Source organism: Balaenoptera ricei, chromosome 17 (assembly GCF_028023285.1).
Source record: "Balaenoptera ricei isolate mBalRic1 chromosome 17, mBalRic1.hap2, whole genome shotgun sequence".
Taxonomy (NCBI): Eukaryota; Metazoa; Chordata; class Mammalia; order Artiodactyla; family Balaenopteridae; genus Balaenoptera; species Balaenoptera ricei.
This window is the reverse complement of record NC_082655.1, coordinates 60,509,820-60,518,908: the sequence shown is the minus strand read 5'-3', so window position 1 is coordinate 60,518,908 and position 9,089 is coordinate 60,509,820.

The window sequence follows — 9,089 nt, the reverse complement described above, 5'->3', positions numbered from 1 at the left end:
TGGTCACTTTTTTATTGAAGTATAGTTGACATACAATATTATGTTAGTTTCAAGTGTTCAACATAGTGATCCAACCTCTAAATACATTTGAATTGGTCACCATGATAAGTCTAGTAACCATATATCACCATACAAAATTATTACAGTATTATTGACTATATTCCTTATGTGGTATATTGCATCCCCATGACATTTATTTTATAACTGGAAATTTGTACCACTTAATCCCCTTCATCTATTTCTCCCAATCCCCTATCCCCCTTCCCCTCTAGTAATCACCGGTTTGTTCTCTGTATCTACAAGTTTGTTTCTGTTTTGTTTTCTTTGTTTTATTTTTTAGATTTCACATATAAGTGAAATCATACAGTATTTGTTCTTCTCTGTCTGACTTATTTCACTTAGCACACCTAGTACTCTAGGTCAATCCATGTTGTTGCAAGTGAAGATATTTCATTCTTTTTTATGACTAAGTAATATTTCATTATATATATGTGTATATATATACCACATCTTCTTTATCCATTCATCTAGTTATGGACACTAGTTTCTTCCATATCTTGGCTATTATAAGCAATGCTCCAATGAACAGAGGGGTGCATACATCCTGTCTTATTAATGTTTTTGTTTTCTTTGGATAGATACCCAGAAGTTGAATTGTTGGATCATATGGTAATTCTATTTTTAACTTTTGGGGGAACCTCTGTACTGTTTTCCATAGTGGCTGCACCAATTTACATTCCCACTAACAGTGCACAAGGGTTCCCTTTCCTTCACATTCTTTTCAACACGTGTTACTTGTTGTCTTTTTGATGATACCCATTCTGACAGGTGTAAGGTGATATTTCATTGTGGTTTTGATTTGCATTTCCCAGATGATTAGTGATATTGAGCATCTTTTCATGTGTCTTTTGGTCATTTGTATGTATTCCCAAAGCAATGTAACCCTTATCAAAATACCAATGGTATTTTTCACAGAATTAGAACAAATAATCCTAAAATTTGTATAGAATCATCCAAACAAACAAACAAACAAAAAACCTCCAATAGCCAAAGCTATATTGAGAAAGAAAAACAAAGCTGGTGGTATCACATGCACTGATCTCAGACTATACTACAAAGCTATAGTAATCAAAACAGTATGGTATTAGCATAACAACAGACACATAGGTCAATGGAATAGAATAGAGAGCCCAGAAATAAACCCACAGTTATGTGATCAATTAATCTACGACAAAGGAGGCAAGTACATACAATGAAAAAAAGACAGCCTCTTTAATAAATGGTGTTGGAAAACCTGGACAACTACTTGCAAAAGAATGAAACTGAATTATTTCCTTATACCATACATAAAAATAAATTTAAAATGGATTAAAGACTCACATTTAAGACCTGAAACCATAAAACCCCTAGGAAAAATACATTGGCATCGGCCTTAGCAATATTTTTTGGGGGTCTATGTCCTCAGGCAAGGCCAACAAAAGTAAAATTAAACAAGTGTGATTATAGCAAACTGAAAAGCTTTTGCAGAGAGGAGAAAACCATCACAAAATGAAAAGGTAACTTACTGAATGGAAGATTTTTGCAGATGATATATCTGATAAGGGGTTAATATCCAAATTAACTAAAGAAATCATACAATTTAATATCAAAAACCCCCAAATATTCCAATTTAAAAATGGGCAGAGAACCTGAACTGGTCACTTTTTAAAGTGTTTGATACAGTATTTAGATGCATTCTTTTTTCATTAGTCTTGAATATCAATACTCTTAACATCTCCATTTATAAATGAAGAAATTAAGGAATGGAGAGATAAATGACTTGTCTAAGGTACAAAGCTTATAAAAAACAAGATTATATTAAACCAGACCTCTGATTCAGATTCCTATACTTTAATCATTATGGCATACTGAAGAAGATTAGAGACAGAATTTGACATTGAAAGCTTAGATTCCAGTTTCTAATGAGACTTCTTCACCATGCCTTTATGCCTAAGGGAAAAAATCTGGTCTGTACTGCCATTAATGATAATACTACTTTAGAGAAATGTTCTGGAGGGAAAGGATATTATTCAAATTTATTAAAAAAAAATTTTGTTTTTGGTTTGACTTTGTGTCTTAATTTTCTCATGCTAGGATGGGAGGGCAAACAAAGCCTAAACTAACAATACCAAATGTACGTGTGTGTGTGTGAGTGTGTATGTACTTATAAGTATGAAAATACAACTTACAAGAAAAGGCAAGGCCAGAATCCATAAGGCTAAAGATTTTGACTTTATCTTAGATGCAAGAGAAAGCAATTAAATGAAAAGATAGTTTCATTTAAAAGATAGTTATGTAGATACTAGGCTGTTCAAGTAGAACAAAGGAGAAATGGTAGTGGCTAAGATGGTGGAAATGAAGATAAAGAGAAACATTATATATGTGATGAGAGAGAGAGAGAGATGAGATTCCAGAGGACCTAATGATGCAGTCTATGCAGAAAGTGAAGAAAAGTAAGGAATTGAGGATCATTCCCAGGTTTTTGCATTGAGTTAGTTATTGTGTGAATCATGGCACCATTCACTGAGGAAGAAAAGATTTGCAGGATGGAACAGTTTGGAAGAAGGAATAATTGAAGTTTCATTTTAGACATCTTAATTGTAGAGACGTCAAGCAGTGTTCCTCAAATTTCTCCAATGAAAAGAATCACCTGGGGATCTTATTGCACATAAGGATTATCACCTTTTCTGCTAGAAATTCTGGTTCAGTAGTCTGAGTTGAACACAAAGTACTGGATTTTCTCACACTGCAGAAGAAAAAAACCACACTGAAGGAGGTGGGAAAGAGCTAACTTAAGTCACTTTGGAGAACAGTATTTTAATATACTGTAATTAACCATGCACAATATATACTGAAAGGCTAAAGACAAAAAGAAATGTACACAAATATTGAACTTGTTAGTAAATTTATTTTTCACACGTGTACAGGTTAATGATTTTTAAATATTTTATGTGTATTCCAGAATTGAGCAAATGAATAAATAGACTGCAAATAATGAGAATCAGGTTTCTAATTGTTAAAGAAAAGAGTTACAAATAAGGAAAGGGTAAGGGAGGCTAGAATAAACCCTGTGGTGTTGGATTGGAATCAAGGTATCAATTTGAATTCATATATCAATTTGAAGTTATATATATATATGTAGGTAGATAGATAGATGATAGATAATGTGTGTGTGCACACGTGTGTGTGTATGTATACACACACACACAGATAGATAATATGAAAATAGAGATATTTGTATATTTGTATGTATTGGTATATATATTTTTAGCTCTCTCTGCTGAAAATGCAATGAGGTAGCTTGGATAGCAATGGGTCCACCTCATGCCAATATTCTGGTTTCTGAATACCATTATTAATGCAAGGAATAAGAACTCCATGGAGAAATGACTGATTCAAGGCTGAGACAGAGGAAAGTAAAAGATGGGTCTGGAGCATTTTGTGGTGCCAGAAAGTAAGATATTACTCCAAAAATTGTATGGCCATGTAGGAAAAATATAGGAGACAGCTTGAAGGAAAACCAATGACCAAATATAGAACACTTTGAGAAACAAAATAATTAATGATAGTAATAAATTTTAACCCATAGAATAAAATAAATATCCACAAGTTCACACTGATATATGTATATATATAAACAACCAGAAAAATACATAAATGAAGGAGAAGAACAGCTCTTTCTTATAGTCAAATTACAGTTAATAAATGTAGAGGGAATGATGGGAATAGAAAATGAACAATCATCAAACACCACAGTAATTGGTGGAGCCAAAAATTATTGATGGTTGCTAAAATTAGTATGGGAAAATTAAACAAGAAGCAGAATATTTGAACAATCTCAAATAATTACAAAGGGAAAAATAGTAGTTTTGCAGCTATCATTATAACTAAGTCATCAAAGTTAGCATCACCAGTAGTGAGACATACAGATTTTTTTATAACTCTAATATGTACTGAAAATGGCATAACATCTCACCTGAAGTGTTCTTGTCAAGAAATACATATCCTCAGTCTAACCATGAGAAAATATCAAACAAACCTATTTGAGAAAAATTCTACAAAATGACTGGCTAGGATTTTCCATTAGTTCAAGGTCATAAAAGACAAAAAAAAGACTGAAGAACTATCCTAGATTAGAGAAGAATGGGGAGATAAGACAAGCAAATGCAATAAGGGATCCTAGATTTGAATCTGGACCACAAGACAATAGGCAATATTTGAATACGAGTCTATAAATCGTTAGTAGCATTGTGACAATGTAAACTTTCTGGTTTCAATAATTATACTCTAGTAATATAAAATGTTGACATTTGGGGAAGCTGAGTAAAGGGTATATGGGAACTCATACTGCTATGTTTGAAATTTTTTGATAAATAAGATTTGATAACACAGTTTTATAAAAACTTAGTTTGGGCATTTCTGAACCTCTTTTTTGTTTCCTTATGGAAGAAAGCTGCTTGTTTAGGGTTAATACTAATTCAATGGGGGTAAGATTTACACAGGACCAACCCTAACATTCATAGTGTGTGGCACAGGAAACAACTTTGAATAGACATTTCAAGGAACAATATACTTAAGTGTATACAATGAGTAAAATGGACGAACTACACAAATTTATGAGTTGAAAAACCATAGAATCATAGAATTTTCTCATTGTAAAAGGCTCTTACTTTTCCAACTGCTTAACTTCAACCTCTGTTAAAGCACTTCAGTAACAGGGAGTTCTTGAGTTTAAAATGCAGTCGGTCCATTTTATAGTTGAAAGGTTCTACTTGTCAAAATATTTATCCTTTTATCAACCTAAGCCTGTCTACTTGGTCTAAAATCTTCAGTGTGGGACAGTCTAATCCCTTTTTCATAGGACAACTCCTAAAATAGTTTAGAGCGACCACCTACTTCTCTCCAGGTCTTGCTTCATCTCATCTATTCCCAGTTCCTTCAGTTACTTCTTATATAACAATATTTTAGATTCCAGACACTTTACTGAATTCATCACTTTCTTCAGTATAACTCATTTGCTGAATGTGATACTTTAAGCCTAAAAGGATTTGTTTACTGTTTTCTGTAAAGAATTAAAACATAAAATGTCGGGCTTCCCTGGTGGCGCAGTGGTTGAGAATCTGCCTGCTAATGCAGGGAACACGGGTTCGAGCCCTGGTCTGGGAGGATCCCACATGCCGCGGAGCGGCTGGGCCCGTGAGCCACAACTACTGAGCCTGCGTGTCTGGAGCCTGTGCTCCGCAACAAGAGAGGCCGCGATAGTGAGAGGCCCGCGCGCAGCGATGAAGAGTGGCCCCCACTTGCCACAACTAGTGAAAGCCCTCGCACAGAAACGAAGACCCAACATAGCCATAAATTAAAAAAATAAATAAATAAATAAAAATTAAAAAAAAAAAAAAAACATAAAATGTCCAATCAACCAATAATTCTTCACCTAACATGATTCATATACACCAATTGATAAGGAAAATTTAAAAATTCAAATTACTTCATTCTTAAAGAGTGATCATAGTATATACTTATTTATAATGTGCAGGAAATATGAATTTTCTTTCTGTGCCTCTATAACATTGTCCTCTTGCAGGGTACAGAGGATACTCCATTGATGCTGCCTAATGATGTGTATGTGATATCCTGATATTTACTAAGAAGTTAGACATTCAAGAGGATTTTTTGTTCCCAACAGACATACATATAGGAATCTTTATTCTCTATTTTTTGTTTGTTTCTCACTTTTATTATTCATCTATTGGCACTTAAGTGCATTCACCAAACTGCATCATAAACATCAAAGCAGATTACTTCACTTTACCCTTTATGAGATTATTATACTTATCAACCAATATTTGAGCCCTTAATATGGGCAAATCATCTTAGCCTGTTAAGCACAGAGGTACAGAGCATGGAGTTGAAAGGGCACACATCAAGATTTGAACAAATTACTTAATCTCTCTAAGTCTTCATTTTTGTATGTGAAAAATGAGAATAATTACAATGATTGAACTCATAAGGTGGATGGTAGAAAACATCTAGGTGCTACATGTAAAGAGCTTGTTTGACTACCTGGCAAAAATATCCATTCTTTATTAACATGATGGTGATGATGATGATGGTGATGATGATGATGATGAAGCTACCAGCAGGTGCCCTTATTAGGTCAGTAAGAATGGTGAATAAGCCACAAGATCATGTCTGTGAACATTTGCGTTCTAAGGCTACACTGCCTTTGCCTTCCCAACTCCGGCTCCACTCCTCATTTGTTTAAACATCTCCCAAGATAGCTCAGGTCTTCTCCTCTCTGAAGCTATTCTGAACTACTCTTCTAGAATGAACTTAAAATACATTGCTTGCACTTATATTAATTTATATCAAGTACAAACTTCTGCAGTGGAATGTATTACGCTTTACTGCAATTTTTGTCTCTATATCAACTTGCAACTCTTTTGAGGAAAGAAACTGGGTCTTATTCCTAGAAACTAAAACAGTGCCAAGCACATAAGTCATAAATGTCTAGTTCAGCACATTGAAGTTATTTTTTCTAGAATGTTAGGGAAAACACTTAAGGGAAAGTCAGATTCATTGTTGTTCACACAGTCCTAAGAATGGATTTTCTCATAACTTGTATAATTCTGTACGACGCAAGTGAAGATTAATCAATGGCAGGTTTTCCTTTATTTATATTTATATAGTCTTAAACTAATTTAAGAAAAGCCATCTCATCCTTCTGAGTTAAGTTACAAACATTAAGCATTGTAATATTTAAGTAAGAGTGAGACTAGCTTTCTTCACAATTCTGTGTTCTCATATTCTAAAAGGATATCAAAATTTAAACTTTTTTGACTATCATCTTCTTCCAGATTCAGTTAAAGTGTGGTTCTTAACATAATCCCAAGTTTTGAAGCTAATGGAAGAAGGTTAAACATCTCGTGATTTCAACCTCTTTTGGTCAGCCTCAACATTTCTTCAAAAATAATTCCCATTGACCATAATATCTACACTTTCAGTCTATTTTTCCCTAATAAACACAAGCAAAAATTCATGGTGACAGTTCCAGATTCATCCATGAGGGGGCAAACATGTCTCATACACACAATGAAGGGAAAACTAGTAATAAACTAGTTACACTGGGAAAAAAATGGACATGGTGTCAATAGCAAGATTTGGCCCATATTAGAAAGAAAACAGTGATACATATCTGTTTGAAGATAATATGTTTGTTTAATTTTTACATTTTACTCCTATTTTCAATGCCAGAGGAAGAACACCTGAAGGATGGAGCTAGGTGTAATAGTCAAACAAATGTCTCTTTAGAGAAAAGCAAAGCACTTGAAAACATTGCAAGCTCTGTTAAACTTATTTCTAGTCTAACAACTTTAAAATTAAAAGTAGTCTTGTAAAATACATTTCTGAAAGACTTCATCAAAAATGCATACCTCACCTCAGATAATGTCACTGAATTAAGGATCAAGAAATTACAGACAAGAATTCAGCTGAAAGAAACATGGAGAATTCCTGTGTAACAGAGTGAAATGTGGAGGTCCCAGCTGTGTTTGCTTTTACCATACCATTATCAGTCAAGATTTTCAGTTTTGTGTTCCAACATACAGTTAAAATCAAGTGCAGTGCTCAAGGAGTAATTCCTCAGTTCTCTGCTTACCCTGATTAGAGCCCATGGTCTGTCATTAGAATCACTCTTGCATAGACACCGTGAAGTCCCTTGGCCCTCACTATCAGTCATATTGGCGGTACAAAATGCCAGCCCTAGTGAAATAGAACTTATGCCAATTCAGCATCTGGGCCAAACAACTAAACATGGCTGGAGAAAAAAACGAGCAACCTTTCTAATTTGCCTCATTTAAATTCATAATCATTTTACCCCATGTGAACTCTTAGTACTTACTAGAAAACTGACCACTTAATCAATTCTCTTTTCTTCTGTCCTAGAGAACAATTTCATAACTCCCCTTTCTTTACATCTATAACATGTCTTCCTCTAAATTCTCAGCTGCTTCCTATTTCACTGAGAATACAGGAGGGATCAAAATAGAATATCCGTGAACTCCAAACACCAAGTCTACCATCCTACCTGGATCTATCTGAAACCCCATGTTCTGTCTTCCTTCTTCCTTTGGCAGAAGAAATGTTTGTCCTCTGTTCTAAGGCCGAACCCTCTACTCTGCACTGGATACCTCCCCTCTGGCCTAATCAGGGATTTCTCTTCTACTGTGTCTCCTCTTCCCTGTATCTTCCATTATTTGCTCTCTACCAGATGCTCTCATTATCATGCAAAGATCTAATACCTCCCATCTTAAAGGGAAAATTTCTTCTCATATCCAATTCTAATCTTTGCCCCATTGCTCTGCTCCTCTTTATAGCAAAACTACTCAAAAAATATAGCTCTACTTAATGTTTCATTTTTTATCTCCCACTTACCTATTTTTGTCCTCTCCACTACATAGAAACTATTCTTCTTAAGGTTATTAGTGGTATCTATTATATGTTGCCAAGTCCTATATCAAATTATCAGTTCTCATCTTAATCTACTAGTAGGATTAATAATAACTCCTTCTTCCTTCTAACACCTACCACTTGGCTCATGAGACAATTCCTCTTATCTCCCTGCTCACTTCTTCTACCCTTTGCCAAATCCTCTAGATAATGGAGTGTCTCCTGGCTCAGTCCTTCAACGTCATGTTTTCTCTGCCTACACCTACTTATAAAGTGATTTCATCTTTAAATCTAAAGACTTTAAATACCATGATGATTTACCGATTTTCATCTACAGCCATGATAATCTCTTGCTGCTGAATTTCAGACTAGTATATCCAGTTGTCTACTTCACATGTCCACATATGCCATCACAAATTTAGTATGTCCAAAAACAAATTCTTAATCCTCTGAAGTTCTCTCTTGACCATTGCCTAAAAGACACTAAGTGATTTTTCGCTAACCTAGCTTTCTAACCATATCTTCTAACAATTTCCCCTTTGATCATTTCACTACAAAAAAACTAACCTCCTAGTCTCTGGAACACATAAAGTATAAGCCCA